Here is a 25,294-nt window from a genome sequence, read left to right on the forward strand (position 1 = left end):
CTGAGACGCAAGAAGAAAGCAAAAACAATATATAATTTTACTAAGGAAAATGACAAAAATAGTAACGCACAGTGACTTGGATAAGTAACTTTAATCTGATTACTGGTTTGGAAATAGTAACACGTTAGATTACTCGTTACTGAAAAAAGTGGTCAGATTAGAGTAACCCGGCATCACTGGTGTCCGGTCAGCGTTCGGCATCATTTCTTCGGATATATATTGTTGTGCATTAGTTTTCGTACGATATCATACAAATCAGTTGATGAGAATGTGTTGAGTCAGGACAGCAGAGTCACAGGCTGAAAACACGAGAGGCACAAAATGGGGCGGGACTGCACTTATTGTGAGTTGCTTTGGATGAGAAGGATCTTCTAAATTAATGCAAAGTTATTAAATTCTTACCCTATTTTCCACCGAGCGCGTCTGTGCTGCATTACGGAGGCCCCGTGAGCAATCGCGGCCATTCAAGTCAATGCTTGATATTCCATAATAAAATTATTACTGAAGCGTAATTGAGGACAAACCAGAACGTTTTTTAGGTCGTTTTCAAGTCTGCTGTGATGGATTATCTTGATCTGTGCACGTTATTTTATATACACGATTACTCCTGTCTCCATCAGGAGGAAAATGAGAGAGAGAAACCTGCGCTGTTGACACTGACTTCAAAAGCACAGCTGTTATCCACGTGGGACGTACAGAGTGACGTCCACTGTGGTCCGAACAGGCTTCAGCTCCTTGATGTAGAAAACAAACAAACCCAAAGTAAAGACTGAGACTTTTAACCTGAGCACTGTTCACCGGAGCAGACCACACAATCCGCTGCGTGTTCCTGGAACAGCTCAGACCTCGTCCCTGGATGTACACACACACACACACACACACACACACACACACACACACACACGCACACACACACACACACACACACACGTCTGTCGTAAAGGTTTGAACCTGCAACCTTTCAATCACGGCTTAGTGGAGCGGCAGCATCACTGACGCACCCATGCACGCACGCACGCACGCACGCATGCACGCATGCACGCCACACACATACACACACACACACACACACACACACACACACACACACACACACACACACACACACACACACACACACACACACCTACAAGCATTTTCCCTCAGAGTCCTGAGAGGTTTCATTGTGATCAGCAGTCTGTCCGTAGTGTGTACATGTGTGTAACCATCCATTTAACAGGCCATTTCCACAGAGCGGATGTATTTACATACATGGCCTCTGTAAAACAAACACACACACTATCTCACACAGCAGTTAGCCTGCAGGCTGACAGGGATGATGTAGTGCTGAAATAATTTACATGATAATCATCTAGCTCTGTGTTTGAGCTTCACACACATGTTTTAAACAATCTCTTGTGGAGCTCCTTTTGCTTTTACATTCACTTCGTTTTAGCGTCAAAATGACAAAGAGAGGGTTTACTTCCGCAGTATGAACTTGACCTTTTACCACTTCAGGCAAAACTGGGACCGTTTGAATTGTTGTGTAAACCCTTTCATCTGTCTTCATCAGAGTAGCAGCCTCCCAGTCTTTATTGTGGATGTGAAACGCCTCAATTAACCCAAACTGTGCAGGTCAAAGGTCATCAAACACAGGCAAGGAATTTTCAAATGTTTGGAAAGTGATCCATAAATGTTAGTGCGGACACCAAAGCAGCATTTTTACATGTATAAAGGTCATATTTACATTTGAAAATAGTTTTGGCCCCAAAAGAAGAAGAATTACATTTACAGTAAACAAAACAACTTCCATTTAGTTGTCCTCACATGTCCTCACAGTGTTACATGACAGGGGATAATAACAATAATAATAATAATAATCTTTATTGTCCATGAATGTGGAAATTTGCCTTTGGCTTCACAGTTGGGTTAAAACACAGAATAGTAAAAAAACAAAAAAAAAACAATACAAACAATAAATAGCACAACAGGCACAGTACAGACAACACTAGCAGACATGGTTCCAGTGTGAATGGAGAATACTGTTGGCACCTTTGATTTTGAATTTGTTTTCCAGTCCAAAAAAGCGTCTACTTCTACTTCTCAGTGGTTAGAGTACTGTATATGAAGTACACAGAGAAAGTGCAAATATACAATACGTTCACCAAACACTACACAAGACCAATGCTGCAGACTGAGGAAGATATAATGTATTTCTCTCCATATACCCAAATCAGTCAACATGTCAACGTGGAGAATCCCAACAACAACATGTCCCAGTTTTCATGCTACTACAGTAGTGTGCATAACACTGTTAGCTCAGCAAACAACAGACTAACATAATATACTGTATCCGGTACAGGTTACAATTACAGTAAAAATAAATAAACAACAAACAAAAAAAGTGAAAATACAGTACAGAAAATACTAGACTTACCTGCTGCAATTTTATAGTGCTTAAACCTGATTCGTGTGTCTACAATTAAGCAATCATGTGTTTGCACCTGATGGCTGTGTTTCACAGGTTGGCTCTTAGGTGTGGTCATTTGACAGTCAGTGTTTTCATGATATACTTCTGTGTCTAATGTATACAAGTGTGTGTATTGTTTTGCAAAACGTGTGAGGCTGACATTGTGCTTATAGTGGTGCACATCTGGGGCAATGTTTTGCTCCTTGAGTGTAAGGTTCTGATAATTGTGTAATACTTTTGATTTCAGTGTGTAAGCAATCGGCAAAAACTGTAAACTGTGATTTGTCAGTTCACACAGTTCAGCTAATTTCCCCTGATCCAGTTCCAACAGTGCTAACCCTAGACTAACCTTCTATTTCTATTGTGAAGTTTGAAGACGAGCTTTGCTAAAGCAACACGTTGCCTGTTACTCCCAGCTTGTTTTAGGCTGCATTATTGTGCAATAGACACTGAAACAGGAAGCTGTTCCCATTTATATCTTTACCAATACCTGCTGGTTTCTTCTCTTCTTATTCAACTGTTGCTCAGTCTGGTTGAAACATTGTACAGTGTTTTTTCCGTGTACAAAACAAACCATTCATACAAAATAAGATCTATTTGTAAAGATCTACAATTTAAAAGAATCAAAGATCTTTCAAAAATATAAAGCAGTCCTCTCAGGCATCTGACTGGACCCAATCAAGCTTTTGTGGCAGGCGATTCCAAACCTTTGAACGGTGGTGTATCTTGTAATGTGTATTTATAACATGATATTAGAGTGAAGGAAACAATTTAACATCATAAAACTATAAATCGGTTTTGGCTTTGGCTTTTTATGACGTTCATAAAAAACAAGGTTAGTGTTGTAAAGCTCTCTTGATGTCTCTTCATTTTCCTTTTGACAGGGTCATTCAACACATTCTTCAGCTGTTCTGAGAAAACAGATACAAACATGCAGAGCTGTCGCAAGGGGGGGGGGAGGGGGGGTGCGAGGCCCTGCTCATTACACCGTGATGCACGCGCAAGAATCACTGTCAACCCACATGGGGGACTGCGGTTATTCAGACAGCTATATAGTCCTATCCTCAGTGGTGTAGTCTAATGTATTGTAGTGGGTAGGGATGAGCGAGTACAGCATTATCTGTATCTGTATCTGTTAACCATATGAATTATCTGTATTTGTATCTGTACTCGGACTGGGCGGGGCCTAACCCGGAAGTGGGCGGGATTTAACCCAGAAGTGGGTCGGGTTGTCTTGAAATGGGTGGGGCTTTAACCGGTATGTTATTTTAAGCATGCAATTGATATGGGTTGATCAGAAATTGTTATATTTATTGCTGATTAGAAAACTATTTACATGACAGCATCAGCATTGAGCTTCAGATCACTGGTTTTGATCATGATAACAAACGAACTATATACAGAACAAGTTTTGCAACAATGAATACAACACATGCGGTTGCAATTATGAAGTAAAATGTAATGAACAAGAGTTTTCATACTTAACATAACTTTCTTTTTTTAACTTTTAATTTTTTATGATCAGTGTGATTTTTTTTTTTTTTTTGGTTCTTTTTTATTTTTTTTTATTTCCACACCAGGTATGTGTGTGTGTGTGTGAGTGAGTAACAGAGAGACAGAGAGAGAGAGAGAGAAAGAGAGAGAGGGGGGCGGGGGGGACTGTATTCTACGGATCAAATAGTCCGACGCTGTTTTTTCAGATCTGTTTAGAGCCAGCTGACGGTTTAAAAAAGAAAAAAAATCTCCGACAGGCAGAGACGCAACGCGAGTTGCATTCTACCAAGCACCACGTCTGAACAAACCCCACATTTACCAGAACTCTAGTGGTTAATAAGTAAGTACTACAAACCGAAGTAAAAAACAAACCTGAAGCTGAAGAAACCCTAAACGTTAACGGAAAAGACCTGCAAACCTGAGTGACTGAGGGAGAGACAGAAAGAGAGAGAGCTGTTCTCTTCTCAGTGTTCTGTGTGAGTGAGCAGAGCGGGACACAGCAACACAATACATCTGTATGTGTGTAGGGGAGGGGCGCTGTGACGACTAGCCTATCACAGAACGCAGACACAGTCAGCTACCCAATGAGGATTTTAATTCATTCCGAGCACAGATATTGACTTGTATTACTCGTATAATACTCGTACTCGGCAAAAGTGCTTTATCCGTCAAAAGTGCTTTATCTCGTTTCAGCCGAGTATCCGGCTCAACTCTAGTAGTGGGTATATTGGCCAGAATCTGCCTTTGGCGGAGGGGGGGGCATATCATAGTGGGAGGTCTGGGTGTCCTCCCCAGGGAAGTTTTGAGCATCAACGACTTCATTTCCTCTATTCGGATACGCTTTAATGCACCAATTTATGGTGGAAATACCTTTATTTAGACTATGTGAAGAAAAAAAACACAGATGACAATTCAAAATATGTCAAAAATATAATGGAAAGTATGTTGGTGTGGGTCATTGGGCATTTTTAAGTGGGTATATGGAAATCCTGGAGCTTTCTTTGTGGGTATACCTGCGTATCACATAGACCAGTGTTTCTCAAATCAGGGTACGTGTACCCCTAGGGGTACTTTGGAGGACTGCAGGGGGTACGTGACATTGTTTGCAAAATGTTTTTCAGTTACAAGGCTGTAGTTATTTCTACTGTCTTTTTTTGCTCCAAGTTTGTTGCTTTTTTCAAAGTTTTTGTCGCTGTTTTTGAAGTTTGTCACCTTTTTTTGAAGGTTTTGTCGTTTGTTTTGACCTATTCTTGCCTTTCTTCCTTTTTTTTTCATCAGTTTTTGTCTCTTTTTTTCAAAGTTGTTGTCGCTTTTTTAGAAGTTTGTGACTTATTTGAATTTTTTGTCACTTTTGTCGCCCTAGTGTTGCCTTCCTTCTTTCTACTGTTTTTTTTTATTTTTTTTTTAGAAGTTTTTGTTACTATTTTCGACCTACTGTTGCCTTAACAATGTGATACGATGCAGAAAAACTAGTCCATGCATTTGTTACTTCCAGGCTGGACTACTGTAATTCCTTACTATCAGGTTGCTCAAATAAGTCCCTTAAGACTCTCCAGCTGATCTGGAATGCTGCAGTGCGTGTTCTGACAAGAACTAAGAAAAGAGATCATATTTCTCCCATATTAGCTTCTCTGCATTGGCTTCCTGTAAAATCCAGGGTTGAATTTAAAATCCTTCTCCTGACCTACAAAGCTCTAAATGGTCAAGCACCATCATATCTAGAAGAGCTCTTAGTACCTTATTGTCCCACTAGAGCACTACGCTCCCAGAATTCAGAGCTACTTGTGGTTCCTAGAGTCTCTAAAAGAAGAATGGGAGCCAGAGCCTTCAGCTATTAGGCTCCTCTCCTGTGGAACCAGCTCCCAGTCTGGGTTCGGGGGGCAGACACCATCACCACATTTAAGAATAAACTGAAAACCCTTCTCTTTGATAAAGCTTGTAGTTAGGGAGTGAGGAGATCCAGAAATGCTTGTTACTAACCTAGCTCTGGGGAGTTTACTCCCCGGAGTCCTTATGTTTATTCCCAGTATATTTCCTTGGATTAGGATGGCACCAAGATCTTGGTTGCAGCTGTCGCCGTGGTCCTGCTTCACTACACCCTGCTACGCTCTGTGGTGCCCTGTTGTGTCCTGCTGCATCCTGCTGAACCCTGCTACGTCCAGCTATGCTCTGCTGTGCCACGCTACATACTGTAACGCCCTGCAGTGCCCTGCTATGACATGAACTACTACGACTACCATTTTTTAGTCACTGTTCCATTATCTTTATTGTGACTATTATTGCCACTGTTCATCACATCCCCAACCGGCACCGCCTACCAAGAGCCTGGGTCTGCTGAGATTTCTTCCTAAAAGGGAGTTTTTCCTTGCCACTGTCGCACTATGCTTGCTCTTGGGGGAATTACTAGAATTGTTGGGACTTTATAAATTATAAAGTGTGGTCTAAACCTACTCTATCTGTAAAGTGTCTCGAGATAACTCTTGTTATGATTTGATACTATAAATAAAATTGAATTGAATTGAATTACTTCCTTCTTTCAAGTTTTTGTTACTACTTTCGACCTATTGTTGCCTTACTTCCTTCTTTCTACCGTCTTTTTCCAAGTTTTTGTCGCTTTTTTCATTAGCATTTAAATGTTTTCCAGGTACAAGGCTGTTGTTTAGTAAATCTATCGCCGACATCGCTGTATTGTTCCTCTTTATATAGACTTTTTTTTTTATACCAAAAATGATTTGCGCTGGTTAGGGGGTACATGGCTTAAAAAACTGTTCAAAGGGGTACATTATTGAAAAAAGCTTGAGAACCACTGACATAGACTACACCACTGCATATACGCTCTGTCACACTATATAACTAGAAGTATGTGGACAGGAATGTCCTCATAGTACTTACCAGGATTTTCCGCCCAGCGCGTCGTGGGTAGTGGAATATCAAACATTGACCTGAATGTTGCAGATTGCTCACGGGGGTCGTGGCGCCTCTGGAACGCAACGCGAATGTGCCCTATAGAAAAATAGGGGTGATTCTGGGGATGTTTCTCATGGTTTGAACTCAGCTCTTTAGTTCTAATGACAATACACCTTTTTGTTACACCTAACAGTGATATTTTAAACAATAGTGTTCTTCCAACTTAGTGGCAACTGTTTGGGAAATAACATGTCCTGTTTGAACATGACAGTGCCCTCGTGCACAGAGCCAGATCCATTAAGAAATGTGTTTCCCAGTTTGGTGTGGAAGAACTTAACTGGCCTGCACAGAGCCTTGACCTCAACTCTTTCCAACAGATTTGGGTACAGCCAGACCTGATCACCCAACATCAGTGTTGGACCTCACTAATGCTCAAATAGCTGAACGGAAACATCTGGTGGAAAACTTGAAACCAGGAGAGTGGAGGCTGATACAGCAGCATATGATGTACATGGTTTTGGAACAACATCACATATGGCTGGAATGTTCGGGTGTCCACTTACTTTTGGCCATATGTTGCATCTCATTCCCCTCTGTCCTACTCATTTCAACTGTACTCTACACACCAGGGCTGTAGTCAAGACCACCTTTGTCGAGTCCAAGACAAGTCCAAGACCAGGACTAGATGAGACCAAGTCAAGACCGAGTACAAAGAGGTTTGAGTCCAAGACAAGACCGAGTCCAGTACAGAAAAAGAAAGGTCTTATGTATGACAGTATCAAGACAATAATTTTGGGTTATTATTTGTTGATCTAAAAGCAAAAACAGTGTCACAACACCCATGATTATTAAGTATAGCGATTCCCCTTGATATCATATAATCTAATCTAAAGAAAACAGAATGACATATGGTGATACCTCATAATAGCAGTGTTAGAACTGATACAAACACCAATCCACTACTAATACCACTGCTAGTACTGAGCATTTGAGCAACTAAATGACAATATAGCTTCACTCCAGATGTAGTGTGGAAAAGAAGTGACCAGTATTACAGAGTGTACCCCTATGGTTGGTTTATGCCTCAAAATAATGGCCAGGATCTGACCGAGACAAGTCCAAGTCCAAATACCAGCGAGTCCGAGACCGGACTGGAGTACTACAGCCCTGCTACACACACACACACACACACACACACACACACACACACACACACACACACACACACACACACACGCACTGTGAAATTCCACAGGGATGCACTTAACAACTAAAAACAGGAAGTTGCTCACATCCCTCCACACATTCCACATCACTCACTCACACACACACACACACACACACACACACACACACACACACACAAACCGGAAAGAACGAGGGTGGGATGGACAGTTGAGAGAGAGAAAAAAGGAAACACCAAACCACCCGTGTAACGCTCAGCGCTCAGGAATGAATGGAATACCATTTGTGTCACTCAATGCTGGCTCTTTATTGGTTGAGAGGAATCCTGTGGGCGGCGGGGAATGCCGTGATTGGTTGGAAGAGAACTCCACAACCATTCAAATTGGACGAGGTTCAAACTGCTGCGTAATTTAATATCAGAGTGACTAACAGGCTTCTCCTTTTCTCTTGGCAGTTATAAAAAATAAATAAAAAAAAGATTTACTTACTGGAAGGAGAGTACACCGGATCTGGATTTTTAATTTTTTTTTATTCATTCATTCGAGGCAAAATGGGCTGACAGCAGACTGAGTCATCGGATATTGTCAAGATGAATCACATTTTTCAAACCACAATACAAGGAAAGTTCAAGTTCACAGGAGGGGATAAAGAATGTATAAAGAAACTAAGAAATGACAAAATCCTAAAAGGATAAGGAAAGAGTTAGAAATAATGAAGAAAAAGAAGAACAAGTAAAAGTGAAAGGCAAAAAGTGTGTAAGTAGGAAAGGAAAGGAATATAAAATATATAAAATGAATGGAGGTAAAGGAGAAAGGAAGAGAAGAGGAAATGGGAAAGGAAACAAAATTACAAGAGAAAATGAATCGAGGCAAGAGAATAGACAGTGAGGAGAAGAAAGGGAGAGGACAGCATGATAGAAAAACAAAAGATTAAAAAAGAATGCAGAAAGAAAAAGGAAATGAAAAGGATAAGGAAAGATTTAAAAAGGTTGAAGAAAAAGAAGAAGGAGCAGAAGTGGGCACGAAGAAAGGAGAAGAAAGTAAAGGAAAGAAATACATATGTCTACAGCATACAGATTTGAGGTATTTTAACTAGTAAAATTGTGAAAAAACAAAAACATAAGTAAAAAGTATGATGATGTAAAATAATACATTACTCTGACTTGGAGTAGGTTAACAGAAGTAGTTGGATAAACTTCAATTTCCTAACACAGAATGATATTGAACTTGCCTGGACAGATTAAGGGTTAATAAGGGTTCTCAACCTTTGTGGGCCCTATTTTAACGATCTAAGCGCACGGCGTGAAGCGCCTGGCACACGTGCGTTTAGGGCGTGTCCAAATCCACTTTTGCTAGTTTGACGGTGGAAAAAAGGGTCCATGTGCCGGGTGCATGGTTCAAAAGGGTTGTACTTAGTGTCTTCATTAATTCATAGGTGTGTTTTGGGCGTAACATGTAATAAACCAATCAGAGTGTCATCTCCCATTCCCTTTAAAAGCCAGGCACGTTTGTAACTTGGCGGTATGATGGCGGATTTGCATCGTAATATTTTTATTTGTAATCTTTTGCATGTTTGTGTGCTGCTGTGCTTCCCTGTGTGTGTGTAACAAGCATAGTGTGCGCGTGCTGTGCACGAGCCTAGGCGCGTTTTACTAATGCGCTGTTAAAATAACAATGAAATGCTGCGCTGTTGACTTTAGACCAGGCCTTTGTTGGTCAATGGCGCGATCACTTCCCGCTGCCTCAAGGTAGCAATACGCCAAGAATGCACCTGAACACACCTCCCTGTAAGACCAGCACGCCCACGGCCGAAAAGATGGGCGCAGGTGCATTTGCTATTTAAACGACGCAGGCGCTGGATGGGAAATTGACAACTGTGTCGGTCTTAAACTAGCAAAGACACTTGGGTCGAGTTCTGCACTGCGCTGCGCCGCGCCACGTGCAAGATAGGGCCCTGTGTGTTACAGTGCTGCAGGATATCATCGGCTTCATTACCATGTTTGCATGTTCATGTTTTTTTGTTTTTTTTTACTTATAAAAAAATGAATTACCCACGACGAGATTCACGAAGAGAGGAAACAGTTTTAGAACGTCGAAAGAAAAGGAAGAAGAACGACGAAAGGAAAAGTTGCAGCGGTCTGAACTCGCCCTTCTCAGATCCACTCAAACCAGCTGATGGCGTCGCCTGCGACAATACCCTGGTATTCTTACTCTAACTCTAACCAATCCCCACTCTCCATGCCTAACCCTAACTACGTCAACACTGTAAAACATTACAGACCCATTTAGTTATGTCCACTTATTTCTTATTTTTAACTGAACAAGCTAATACAAGTTGTGGATTTTGAACTCAACTTTATGAGTTTTTGAAAGTTAAACTTGCATTTATTCATTGGGTCGACTATTTTAATTTGTTGTCAGATATGTATGTGTTGATTGAACTTGGGTATGTAAGTTAAGTTATCAGTTAAAAAAAAAGCATGTGTGTGCGTTGCAACAAAAAAGAGTTGCCTTTCGAGTTTTTTTCTTTTTTCACGGCATAGTTAAAGCATGGACACAATAAATTAATTATACACCGCAGATAAGTGATGTAGCCTATTCAAATTTGAACTAAAATATAACACGTGTTGTGGCAAACAAGAAAGCACTAGTGCCACCGGTGGAGGGAGTACCTGTCAAAAGCTTGTGAATTGTGAATTTGGCATTTCACTCTTCTCAAATTTAAATGGAAAGTACTTTTCAAAAGTCAAACGTTTAGCTCCGCCCACATTTAGCCCAACCCCGATCTGCGTACTGCAGTCAGGTGCAATTGGTTCATTGGCTGGTCAATTCCCATGATGCAAGGCGGTAAATGTAAAAATTTGCTGAAAAGTTTGCAGTTTGTTCAAAATACAAATGTAACTTTATGAATTCCGTTTATTAAACGTGTCTGCTTAGAATGTAGTGTTTTGTTGCCTGGTAATTGTCATTGTTGTGCTGGTTTACATTTGTAACCAAGAGTTAAGTGACTGTTACGTTTGATAAGAAGAGCTGGAGTATTGCAGCTTTATGGGTTGTGTGATACTGGGAATTTTGGTATCAAGCCGATACCGATACTTTTTACTTGTAAAGTCACGATCATTGAATAATTGTGATTTTGCCTTTAGTTAGTTGATTATGATAAAACACAGGACAAAGATTTTAGGCAAATCTAAATGTTTTTATTTACTAACTAGAACAACATAAAACAATGTAACGGTATAAAAATAATAAAATAATATAACAAAACATAAATATAACAAAGTCAACAACACAACCAAAAATACCTTCCATTACACACAGATATCTGTGAAAAATGAAGTCAGTTGTGCAAAATAAGTAAACAAAAGCCACAATGTATAAATATGAATATAACTGTTCTGACTCTCCGCTCTCTGCCTCCGGCAGAGCAGGGAGGGGGAAGGGGCAGAGAGAGAGAGAGAGAGAGAGAGAGAGAGAGAGAGAGAGAGAGAGAGAGGTGCACTGTTTGCACACTGTGCACAGACTTGGAGAGACGCTGTGCTCGCATGAACTCGGGAGAGAAACTGCAACAAAAGTATCGATCTCATCACGACAGTATCGATCCGATACCAATACTCATCTTGGTATCAATACTATCAATATTTAGATCGATACGCCCAGCCCTACAGCGTTAGACTTTGAGCAATAATAGGCTTCCTTCAGCCATTAATCTACGGCGTGTCACTTCACTAGTGGCCCTTTTATGTCAAGTGATGCAAGATCAGCGGCTTTAGAGGGGCTCCTATTTCGCACGGGTCCCTGGGGGCCGCTATAAATGTGGTTATGTTGTTTTAACTTGAAACTGTGAGTTGTAATAAAGCAGAAAAGTATATCTGTTATACTAGGCAAGAAAGGTTTCTTGCATTATTAAAGAAAATAAGTTATTTGTTTTAACTTAAAGTATGAAGTTAAACCAAGTAATAAAAAGTTAAATCAACTAAAAGAACAACTTTAACAAAACTAGAACACTGTAATTACATCAACCTCATTAATTTTAATTTCTAAGTTGAAACAAAGGCAGTCTTCAAGTTGAGTGAACTTCGATTTTCAAGGCAGCAGGTGAACTTGCATTTCCAAGTTAAACTACCATGAAATGTCTTACAGTGCACCATTCTAACAGATCCCGTTTAAGCTCTACCATCTCCAGAGGCTGGTTTTAGAACGTAAGAGATGTCAAATATAACAGCAAATAGAGAAGTTAGCTGGTCAAGTCAGTTACAAACTGTCAGCTGGTCCAAATGGTAGAGAAATGGTAAAGCTTGAGAGTGACTGAAGGGGGCAGCGTAAGAACAAAGCAGTGAATTGGAGAAATAAAAAGTTGTTTTCGCCATTTCATCACTACTAGAAATGCAACTGTAGCAAGCACCTCACTATCACTGTCCTCATCCATATTTTGAGATGCTAAAAATGACATCCAGCTACAGAAAAGCCTGTAAGTCGGAAGTTAGACGAAAGTACAGAGTCGTTGCTATGGAGATGAAACACCGTCTCGTCGCATTGCAAGTTTCGTCTTGTCTTGTCCCAAACTCTTTGGTCTGAACTGAGCTTTATTGCTTTGTGGCATCATTAGTGCTGCTGCACCATCTGGCCTCATGTGTTAACTCCCAAAATACACGCACACACAAACACACACACACACACACAGCAGGTCATGACCCCATCTCACCAACGGTCAGTAAGGGTCAGCGAGGATCCCAGAAGGGAATGAGATTTTGGAACAAAGGCATTCACACAATTTGGGAGAGAAAAGAGAGAGAGGAAGTGAAGGAAAAAAAACTTGACTAAGTGTCTAAAACCTAATACGATTTAAGATTTAAGGTGAGAGAACTAATCAACGTGACGTTAAAGAACGTCACACAAATGGGCCGTTTCATTGACACTCCCACCCCCCGCCGAACAACCCTGCGGAAAATCGCTGGATCGCTGTTGTCCTGTCTGAACGCAGCCTTAGCCTGCATCTTGACAGCAGGGGATACTTGTGCCGGGCCACACTGTTGTGGTGCTGTCGACTGCTGGTGTGTAGCCTGTATTGCTATTTAGGCACAGTGCGAGCAGAGCGGTACAGACAAATATCCACACACACACACACACACACTTGCAGATCTCTGTCACAGCAGAAGAGTAGCAAAAGTCACGTGTAAAAAGACAGTCAATTGAGAGTCCGTCTGAGTTGTAACTGTTGACTTCTCTGTATTTCCAGCTCCTTGAACAAAATGCTAATGCTTTTTCAGCCAATAATATCTATGTACGCTTTTACAGTTTTGTCTACACGTTTACACATTAATGTACGCATTCACAGATTTCTCTAAGCATGCACAAATCTGTGTACCCATTTACAGATTTGTCTACACATTTATGAATCGCAATACATTTGCAAATATATAGTTTTGGATATTCTTTTACACATTAACAAATCTGATTACACACACACAGATTCTTTTACACATCTGCAGATTCCTGTACACATTCACAAATCTCAGTACGCATTCAGAGATTCTTTCACACATTTACAAATGTGTGGTGAAAGAATCTCTGAACACACACACACACACACACACACACACACACACACACACACACACACACACACACACACACACACAGGGATTGAGCTACAGTTACACAACTATCCACACACATTTGCAAATAGTTTTGCTAAAAAGAATGGCCCCATAAAGAAGCAGCTTTTTTTCTTGTTAATGTGTAACAGAGTGTAACGGTGAGTGTTATAGTTGAAAACCGGGACAGGTAGGGTTGGTTGTAAGCACTAAATTGAAAAAAAAAGAAAAGACAGAAATAAATAAAGAAAGAAAGAAAGAAAGAAAGAAAGACATGATTAATCTTCAGTAGTGTTTCCAGCTTAAATCCAGTTCTCCCATTCACTCCCATGCTCTGCTTTGCTGTGTCCATCCTCTAAAGTGACGGTGTGTGTGTGTGTGTGTGTGCGTGCATGCGTGCAAGTGTGTGTGTGTGTTCACTCGTGCTTGTGTGAGCAGATCTTTAACTCTCTGTTGACCTTTGACCTCTGTGTGTGACTGCAGTCTGTGAGCAGATATTCCTTATCAGCGTATCGATCGTTACGTCCCCGAGCATATAATCATTCTTCATGAGCTTTGATTGGTTTTGTCCCGATGACACAAACAACAGCGTTTGTCTCCCAAAACGAAACAGGAAGTCTAGAACACTGGACGCCCAAAATAACTCCGCCGACTCCACTGTTTTTCTCCGCTTTCTCTACCTCATTCATTGTCTCTCTCTCTCTCTCTCTCTCTCTCTCTCTCTCTCTCTCTCTCTCTCTCTCTCTCTCTCTCTCTCTCTCTCTTTTTCTCACACTCATCCATTCATCCTCTCTGTCTCCGTCAGACCAAACACTGGAACAACAAACGGGGAAGTCTCATTCATCTGCATGACTAATGTTTACACAGCATGTTCTCTCTTGCGCAATCTCTCTCTCTCGCTCTCTCTCTCTTTCTCTCTCTCTCTCTTTCTCTCTCTCTCTGTTTTTCTTGCATTGCTGTTTTTGTGTTTTTTTTTCCGCACAGGGTGTAATGGTACTGTATGGAGGGTTAATGGGGTGTGCATGTGTGTGTTGAGGAAGAGGGGTGGAGGGCATCATAAAGCAACTAAAACAACACACGCAGAGACACACACACATACACACACACACACACACACACACACACACACACTGATGATTGCCTCTAACTAGCGTCTCTGAAACAGTTAAACATCACTTAAGAGCCATCTTTAACAAACAAAGTACATAGAAGAGTTGATGGCTTTATGGATTTTATTGTTCTGTGCACACCTGCTGAGGATGTCATTTTGGGGTTTAAAGATCTACCGTCATGTCTACACAGGCAGAAAGCAGCACATCAGCAGCAGCAGCTTCAGTCCTCCATGGGCGTCTACTCCACCGTCTACTCTACTCCATGGATGCGTTCAGGCACAGCATTCAGTATTCGCTCAATAGTGTTTTAGGCCCCCAATGTCTCCTTCCAGGCAGCGCAGCGACCGTTGACTTCAAGGCACCTAACCCCAACCTTAACCCTAACCCTAACCCTTACCATAACCATTGCCTAATCCTAGTGCCTTCCAGACGTTGGGGACTTAAAACACAGATAAACTCAGTATTCAGGCACTAAGAGCCCAATCACTGAACTTATGCACATAAGATGGCAAAAAACTGTGTTTTTGTTTACTTTCAGGCAAATTATTTGGAAAAACAATAAACTCCAAAAAGGGTTAAGGTTAAGGTTAGATAATTGAGAAATTGAGAAAGGGTTAGAAAAAAAGTCATCCAGCCAGCAAAAAATAAAATCAGAGACACAGAACAATATGGGATACAAACCAAGTGAATCTTAAAGGTCTAACCATTGCAGGGACAAAAATAGTCAATGATGGAAGAAACCAGGTGATCCAACTCCTGTTGGATCAGTTTATTCTATTTGCATGAAGTAAAACATTTACACGTCTTTTTACGGAGCTGTGTTTAGAATGTGGGAACCTCCAGAATCAGGCACTCCTGAGATCTAGTACATGTTGTAGAATAGAGCCATATACTGTACTATTCAGTAACCCTCTGCCTACTTCCATGGCATGGATTCACCCACTCTCACCTGACTTCACTCACTCCTAATCAATGGTCTACTCTATAAGTCACGCCCATATTCTTTGTTCCGGCTGGCAGCAACATGAAGCAGCTTGTGAGGGCCCTCTGTCCTTGCGATTTAGATACAAACCTATTATTGTGCGTTGTAAAAAAACAACATAACTCATCACTCAAGCCTCATCATCTCCTATAGCTGTAAATGTGCGCATAGTGACAATAAATGGCTTAAATGGAACATCAGTTGTCCCTCCTACATTGTTATTGATGTACCATGGTGCTGCTCAAGCTCCTGTGAACCAATCCTAGAGATAGATTGTACAGATCTGTACAGCTGTTTATGTAACAAGGATTGCTTGAATAGACACTTCATGTTGTTGTTATGTCCAGAGAACATAGCGGCCTTGTAGACACTTGTATTGATTTTAAATTAGGGTGGCTGTAGCTCAGCAAGTACAGCCAGTCGTCAATTAATCACAGGGTTCCATCTGTTCTTGCACCTTGCATGGTAGCTTGCTGCCATCAGTGTGTGAATGGGTGCATGTATTTATTTAAAGTGCTCATCTTATGCTTTTTCCCTTTCCTTTATTGTGTCATATATCTTTTTTGTGCATGTTATAGGTTTACAAAATGAAAAAGCCACCTCTGTTCAGGAGAAGACTGCAACTTGTGTCGCGACCACCACACGCGAGTATAAACAGTTACGGTGCTCCCATGACGTCACACTGGAGCTCGACAGCTCGGCTGCGGCGAGTATACACCAGGTTTAATAGTTCAGTGTCGGATTTGACCGGTTAATTGTCAGAGTTTATCACTGTATGCTCTTTTTTAAGTGTAGTCATCATTATGATGTATGTCTTCTTCTTTCCACATCTTCTATGTGGTTAAAATTTGTAATGTTGCGTACTTTGATATATAAAAAATGCAAAACACAATTTTAACTGATTTCCTGTTTTTGAGGACGCTCCACCCTTATACCAAAACCACACATCCTTTTTTTTCCTTTGTTCTTTCTTTCTCTTTCTTTCTTTGTTTCTTTCTTTTTTCTTTTGTTCTTTCTTTCTTTCTTTCTTTCTTTCTTTCTTTCTTTCTTTCTTTCTTTCTTTCTTTTTTTCTCTTCCACCCTCTGCCCTCCCTTCGTGTTATTTTGTTAACACATCATGCACACACATGAACAGGGAGCCAGTTTGTTGTGCATTTAAAAGGGGAATGGCTCATTTTTCACTGTGTGGATATCATATTTGAAATATCTTCCTCTCACCCTGAGACCCTCTGCACATTAAATCAAGCCTTTGTGACGGGTGCTGGGGGCCCGTTTTGGATTGGAGGGGCCACCTGTGAGCCATGTGTGACCCCTCGTTTTGAGAACCTCCCTGCAGTAATGCAACACCTCTGGGAAAAAGATGAGTTGAGCTGTACTTTGAATGTTGGAGGTCTTCAGTAGCTGACATGTCATATCGGTCAGATGATGAAGTGACCAGTTAAAATGAGATGAAACTGTTTTTTAAAGGGGATGCAAGAGTGAGCACAAATCGTCTTCTTAATGTTTAAACAAAAGCTATACATATTTCAGATGTGTATAGCTATCGTTTATCTTTATTCGTACTATCTGGTTCTTAAGCTAAAAAAGACCTTAAGAAAAAGGTTTTCCTTAAAGTTAAAGTTCATTTTTGAAAATGATGTGATATGATAGAAACCTCCAGAACAGCTACTAAATGGACTCTGTAGTGAAATTGGGTTTTTTTACAAGGTCAAGAATGAACTTTCAATCTCATGTGCTAAACCAACAGAAAATGAAAAGTCCTTAAAGTGCTCAAAATAATTGAAATTCTCCAGGACAGCGCTAGACCGTATGGTGCGATTGAACATAGTTACTGTATGTGTATGTATTTGTCCTTGATGCCTAACAAAACGTGTCTAATGGGTTTCCTGCCCCGTACAATATTCACAGATTCGTCCTTGTTTGTTAGCTAGAGTCTTCTTCTCTGCCTTTCGCACGTGCATGTGTGTCCTCTTGGGCATAAATGAGATGCAAAACAGGACTCTCTCATAAAAACATGGCTCCATGCAGCTTCTAATGGCAAAGAAAACTCCACAGGGTACCATAGGCTCAGCTGGGGCTCATTCATTATTCACATCCTGATGCAGATTTGGAAAGTGTACATATTTTCTGTGACTAATGAAATAAAAAGGATTGTAAAGCTTTGTATGGTCCTAAGAGACAGATTTAACTTCATCTTGAAATAATGCAGATTTTACATTTTCTTTCTCAAACCTCTAGTTGTTGTTGAAAATAGTTCCTAAAAAACTGCAGTTTGACAATCACAACCACTGTCTCTGAAAAGATGTGTTGCCGTTTGTTGAGTTTTATGAATGTGTTTCTCTCAATGTTCATTTTAAATCCCAGGGTTGAGTATCTTTAAACTACAGCATGAATCTAAAACTGAACAGACACCACTCGGGGTAAGTGGGAGAATTCTTCACGTTACGGGTGAAATGACCCTCAAAGCATTCCTTCTCTGGGGTTCTCCTCTCCCACTGCTGCATCCAGAGGAGGATTTCTCAAGAAATTCCCATGCTTCTCAGAAATAGCTGAATGGAATTCCTCAAGCAGCTTTTCTTCCTCTCCCTCTCATTTAATCTTTTTTTTTTTTCTGACTGTAAAATGAGACTGCAGGCCTCTATTCATTCTTCACACCTCTGTTTCATCTCCCTCTTACTCTCCCCCACTTTCTCTTTCTTATTTTTCTTTGTCTCTTTCTCCCACTCGCTCATCCCCATCCACAATTTGTCTCACATTCTTTCTTTCTTTCTTTCTTCTTTCTTTCTTTCTTTTGGCTGCAGAAAGACTGAACCACTTTAAAGCCATGCGCTCTTTCTGTAAGATGTTTGTGTATTATTGCCTGACTTTGACAGGAAGTTGTGGCAACCATGGCAACGAAGGAGCCTTCACCTGTTTTTGCGGTCTGAGGTCCCACACAAACACACACACACACACACACACACACACACACACACACACACGCACGCACACACACACACACTCGTACTTCTAGGAAAACAAAAAAGAAATCTAATAATCGAAAGAGGCAGCAGGATGTTGCCGGTTTCCTGTCTCATGCATACAAAAAAAGTGACACATGTATTAGATTTTCAAGTAGTAGATCTATTTGAAACATGTGTAATGGCCCTGACACACCAACCCGATTATCGACCGTCGGACAGTCTGGCGAGGTCAGTGACTCGAGTCTGTTCGGTGTGTTCCGTGCCGTCGTCCGTTGGAGGACGACAGCCTTTATTTTGGCCGACCTGACATGTTCAGTCGGAGACAGGGCAGTCAGGACTCACCCAGAAATGGCGAGCGGATGAGCCTCTCAAAATCTTACAAAAATCTTTTAAACTGACCTTTGTTGATCTGAAATGAAGACAGATTCAGCAACTGCACGGCCTATTTCTCGCTTAAAATGTTTTCAGAAACACGTTTCGGTGAACTATTTTAGTACAATATGAGATCGTATTCTGAACAAGCCGCCATGGAGAAAAAAGACCCACGTGACGCGTTCATCCTATCAGCTGCCGGTTTTCATTTTCTGGGAAACAATACAGAGAAGCGCCGCCTGCTGCTATGGAGACGTATTACCGGCAATTTCCACTGGATGCGGAACGTCTGCGGACCGGCTCCGCTGCGGAACGGCTCTGTGCTCCGCCGCCCGTCAATACCCACTAGGTCTGGATTTGTTGCAGCACGGCTGCGGCCATGACTGACAGCTGAAGTTACGAGGACCCACAATATCTCACGAATTCACGTAGAATAGCACCACAAAACCAACAACAGTTTGTTTCCATCCAGAGGAGTAGAGGGGAAACAACTCTGTGCTGTGTTTTCAAGGTGTAGTGCAGGGAAATATGATCCGCCGTGAGCACGGTGTATTTTACTTTGAAAATTAACCGGATTTTAATTTTGTTTCTGTGCTCAACTTCCTGTCCCGCACTATCTGCCGTGTGCTGAATTGCTGCGGAGCTCTCCGGCGTCCGGCAAAAATAGAAGCTCTGCGTATCTGCTCCGGAGGGCTGCGGACCGCCGGAGCTGGGACGGAGTCAGGACGCAGACGTTCTACAGTCAGTGGAAATACACACATTGACTTTAATGGAAACCCATTGACTCTGTCGACATTCCGGAGACGTTCCACAGATGTTCCGCATCCAGTGGAAATTGCGTGCACGTGCAGAGCGTACGCTCAAGTCGGCGTCGCCTCAGTGTGTTTTGAGGCATTTTTTTTTACCTCGGGGACCCGACTGATCAGTCCGACTGCCTTTTCTGCCGATGGTCGGCCGTCTGGTTGGTGTGTAACAGCTCTAAGACCATGCAGCACTGTTGTTGATCTCCACCTAAAAAAAGAGTCTACAGTCATGTTAGAAGCTGTGAAAGTGAGGTTGGCACAGTCTATGCAAGCTAAATGCTAACATACTCATAATGTAATGCTATGATATCATACGAAAACTTATGCACAACAATTAATAGTTAAGTTTAGCGTTCTTTACAGTTACATTTTGCCAAAAAAAAAGCTTACTGACTGGTACTGGTCACCGTGAGGCAGCTGCAGTTGAGTTTAGCCGACACGAACGCACGTTTTCTGGGTGAAAGTCTTGTGTTTTCTTGGGGACATGAACTCCGCTCCACCGCTTGAAAACCCTGTGTTTTATGACCTGGCCCAACCTCCTCCTTATGCGGTGCATGCATCAATAAATACGTTGAATATACGAATTGCAGTGCATTATTTTTCGTTGCTACAGTATATGTATGAATGGTTTATGAGCCTGCACAATGACAATGCTAACATTCTGATGTTAAGTAATGCTCACCATTGTAGTTTAGCATGTTAGCATGCTAACAGTTGCTTAATAGCAAAAAAACACAAAATACAGCTAAGCCTGATGGAAATGTCATTTCTTTTGTATTCAGAGTATTCAGTCATAATAACAATACTGGATACAGTTAAATTGTGACCGAGTGAGGGTGCTGGATGAAAAGTTAAGGAAAAAACGATGTTCCATCATGTCATCCTGTTATGAATTGCCTGCAGTGAACGCCCCGCCAAATTAGACACCTTTTAGATAATATACGTGTTTGGCAAAAGAGCTACTGAGGAAAGCTGTGATGTGTTTCAAGTTTCAAGTCTTTATTAGTCATATGTACAACAATTACAGTTAGCAATATATACGATATTGGGGGGTGTCTTTTGGTAAATTGACTGGATACGCTCGCTGTTTCACTTCCTGCCCGGCTGTGTGAACGGCCCGTGGCTTGTGGTAAAATAGACCTGGCGTGTATCTTTAGCGAAGCAGAGAGCCGCTTCACGCACACTTCTGGGACGCGCCGTGGTGCAGTTGGTGGAATATCAAGCATTGACTTTAATGACTGCGATCCGGAACGCAGCGCAGACGCGCCCGGTGGAAAATAGTGGTCACACCAAACAATTGAGACAACGGGAGTGCGCCCCATCTCTAGCAAGACTCTCATGATTTCATTCCGATATTGAAAATTTGTCGTTTGGTGTAATGTCGGCATAATGTGTCAAAAAGTGATGAGGGGTTACCTCTACTTGGGTGTCTGACAAAGCCTACTGTTGTAGTCTATACACTGAACTGTGTAATGTAAAGCAGGGAGGAGCAGGAGAAAAGAACACGCTTTATCAGCAAACCTTCCCTGTGTAAATAAAGATTAACTAAAGCCAGCGAGATGTATTTCTTTAATCCGCCTCTCTTCACTGTGTTCAGTCATCCGTCAACGCAAGTGAACGGGAATGAAAGCACTCCCATTGTTCCTATAGGTAGATATTATTTGCCTGTCATTTACCCATAGGGCCGTTCAGCTGTACAATATATTTACTGACTGAGGTAATACTGTGGATGTACTTGTGCTAGCAATTGACTGATTTACAGTAAAATTCATTACCCAACTGTCAGACTTTGGACAGTTTTAAACAGCATTTATTTATAACTTTATTCAAATAGAATGACCACACTAGTAAATAAACACACTTAGAGATAAAACGATTTGTAAATTAAATATTATACAGGTCCCATATGCAGTATTCACTGTATAAATTGGTACGTCTTTCTAATAAGGCAATGCTTACGCACGGTTAATGAGTTCATGGATTTATAGAAAATTAAGAATCCATTAATATGAACAATATAAACATTTAAGTTGCCTTTTGATGGTGTTATTTATTGCGTAATATTGCAGTTATAAATGTTTTCATCAATAATGATTTTTTTTTAATTTAGAATATTCCATCAAGGCTGCAGTGATAAAGTGTATTAATAAGTCATTAATAAAGAGCTATCTGTCTCCAGTTGCTTATTTAAAATCCAGCAGTTGTGTAGCAACAGTAGCATTCATTCGGAGTCATATTTTTTTTCATCTGATGAATGTAAGTCCAATATTAACCTTCCTTTTAGCTCTGGTTTTGGTCTCTTCCAACTGCACCAACATATCTGATTCTAAATGCTCCTCTTTCTTCATCAGCTAGTCATTAACTTTGTATGTCTGGTTTAACAGGTGGCGTTCAGTGAGTTTATTAGTGAGGTTTCTTTTCTGAAAACAGCTGTCTGGAAACAACTCTGATGACAATGGTTATACTGAACCAAAACTAAAGTTGCGAGACGTTAAATCAAAACAATGAGCTGAAAGTGGCTAAAGCTCCATAGAGCTGAGGGGAACTGCAGAGTTGGCTGATTATTGTCTCTGGATTCATTAATACAAGTGACCCTTTCACATACAAGCAGACATGTAATCAGTGTTTAATATAAACATATTGATTAGCTGCTTCAATAAATGGATTATGGTTTGGACATTCTGCAGCTCTTTTCCAGAAGGTCTAACGCTCCATTGGAGTGTTAGCTACTGGAGCGGACTAAACATCAGACAAAGTAACAACCTGGCAACCCAAACGTTTTTCAAATGAATGGCTTGTTGTTGAATATTTGAATATCTCTATATATATATATAAATAATATTTATTAGCCATCAATAAAGCCTTTAGTTTCAACATATAAAGGGTTTTTAAAATATGTTCATCACTTCTTTTTTTTTTAACACCTACACAACTCTACAGGCACACGCCCAAACCACAATTCTAACCTGCAAAAACACACACACACACACACACACACACACGCCTGATCCGTGTGTGTTAGAAAACTTTTAAACATGAAAACGTGCCAAACCAAATACACCCACGGACTGATTCCCATGGGATTCCTTGTTTCAACGTGTGTGTGTGTGTGTGTATAATATTTTTCAATCTGTCTCTACTGAAAATATGTAATAAAACAATCAGAATGGTACGTCAGCCTCTCAGGCACACCCTCCTTTCAGCCTACATAAACTTTCTGCCTCTTTTTGTCAGAATTGGCACTTTGATTGGAAGCCCAGTGTTAATCAAAATGTCATTACCTTGTGCTGTTTAGATGAGGTACCACTGTCAATTTTCTATTTGGGTTATAGATTTTGAATGCACTTGAAATGTTAAGTTTTCACAACTTTTTTTGTTTTTAAAGTGCAGATAGTTTGGTGACCAATTAATAATCTATGGTGAGCTGTATAGTTATTAAAATATAATGCATGAAGCAGAATGCGTTATTTTTCATAACCGTACAGATAAGAGTGGACATATACCATGTACTATGGCCACATTATTAAACATTATTCAAATCAAGCAGCAACTTTTTATGATTCAAAGATAAGTACTGTTTATTCATATTTTGGGGCAATACACTCTTTTGTTGTCCTCATCTTTGTCAAACTTGGAATGAATGTTATTTTAAAAGTTGTAACCTGTACTAGCTGAAACCAGCAGCCTTCCAGGATTCATCTAGAGCGATAATAATGATGCTTCTTCCAGAGCTGTGATGTCCAATAATTTACAACCAGATCAAATGATCTTGACAGCTGGCTTCTGAGAAATGTTGTCGATACGACTGAGCTTCAAAGAGTTGCTGACTAATGAAATTAGAATCAGTTGTCATCAGAAGCTGCTGTTGTCAAAGATTGACTTTTAGGGAAAAATAAGACCAAACTTAGATGCAATTTTCAACCCAGTTGTTGCAACTGTTGTCTCTCTCTCTCACACACACACACACACACACACACACACACACACACACACACACACACACACACACACACACACACATTACTATTTAACAGATTTTGTTTAGTGAGTTGAGTTGAGTGAGTCTTTTTTCTACATGAGCAACATGGAAAATATTCTAACTTCATCATAATTATGATTGTGACCTCTTTGTCTTTCCTTCTTTTAGGTCAGTGTGTATGTGTGTGTGTGTGTGTGTGTGTGTGTGTGTGTGTGTGTGTGTGTGTGTGTGTGTGTGTGTGTGTGTGTGTGTAAACAGCGTCCTGCCCTCTTTCATTGTTCACCATGGGAAAGTATTTTAGCGGAGGAGTGAATCACACTGTCAGCTCCTCTGGTATTCAAACAGTGAGAGTGTGTGAGTGTGTGTGTGTGTGTGTGTGTGTATGTGTGTGTGTGTGTGTGTGTGTGTGTGTGTGTGTGTGTGTGTGTGTGTGTGTGTGTGTGTGAGAGAGAGAGAGAGAGTGCCTTTATAACTTGATGTTTAAGTTGGTGTTTATGCTGTAGTTTATGTTGCACCAGTCATTGTCAATTTCCTTTTATTTATATGTTATCTGCTTTGGCAATATGAGCAATGCCTTGTCATGCCAAAGCTCTTTGAATTGAAAACAAAAATCGGAAATTGAGAGAGAGAGAGAAATGGTCAATTCAAAAAAATACTTTTTTTTAAAAAACTTTTTACCAATTTAATTTACTGACCTTTTTGTTGAAGATGTATCCTACGTACCTGCATACCTCTGTGGTTAGTCTCTCCAGTATTATTAAACTATTATCTGACTAGTCTAATGGACATTTGACTCGTCTTTAATACTTTTGACCCTCAGTCTCTCAATCGTTTTAGTACGTCCTTGCTCATTTAATGATCCCCTCACACATTTGACTAGTCCCTCCAACTATCAACATTAGACTAGTCCTTCCAGTGGTGGAATGTACTGTAACTAACTAGTACTGTACTTAAGTACAAATTTAAGGTACTTGTACTTTACTTGAGTTTTTTCTTTTCATGCCACTTTATACTTCTACTCCACTACATTTCAGAGAGAAATATTGTACTTTTTACTCCACTACATTAATCTGACATCTTTAGTTTCTACTTACTTTACAAATTAAGATTTTTGCGCACAAAACACATGTAGTTTATAAAATATGACGTTGTATTATAAATATATAAAATTATTAAATTATAAAACTGACCAACAATATAAAGGCCTACAAGTCCAGCTGAAATGATTAGACCATTAATCACTTAGTTGGTTGACAGAACTGTTTGGATCGTTTCCAGTTTCTAAAATGTGAGGATTTTTCTGCATTGAGTACTTTATGTACATTTCCCTAATGATACTTACATACTTTTACTTAAATAACATTTTCAATGCAGGAATTTTACTTGTAACCAAGTATTTTTACAGTGTGATATTAGCACTTACTACTTAAGTAAAGGATCTGAATACTTCTT

At 40.5% G+C, this 25,294-nt stretch overlaps 1 long non-coding RNA gene across 1 annotated transcript; it reads right to left on the minus strand.

The window, feature by feature from the left end:
* Positions 1-7,681: 7,681 nt before the first annotated feature.
* On the minus strand, positions 7,682-22,489 carry LOC118493502. Its single transcript, XR_004895452.1, has 3 exons — positions 22,477-22,489; positions 21,798-21,799; positions 7,682-7,789 (listed from the first exon to the last, which is right to left on the minus strand). It is a non-coding gene; the product is annotated as an uncharacterized LOC118493502 (long non-coding RNA).
* Positions 22,490-25,294: the final 2,805 nt, after the last annotated feature.

Source organism: Sander lucioperca, chromosome 16, assembly GCF_008315115.2.
Source record: "Sander lucioperca isolate FBNREF2018 chromosome 16, SLUC_FBN_1.2, whole genome shotgun sequence".
Lineage (NCBI taxonomy): Eukaryota > Metazoa > Chordata > Actinopteri > Perciformes > Percidae > Sander > Sander lucioperca.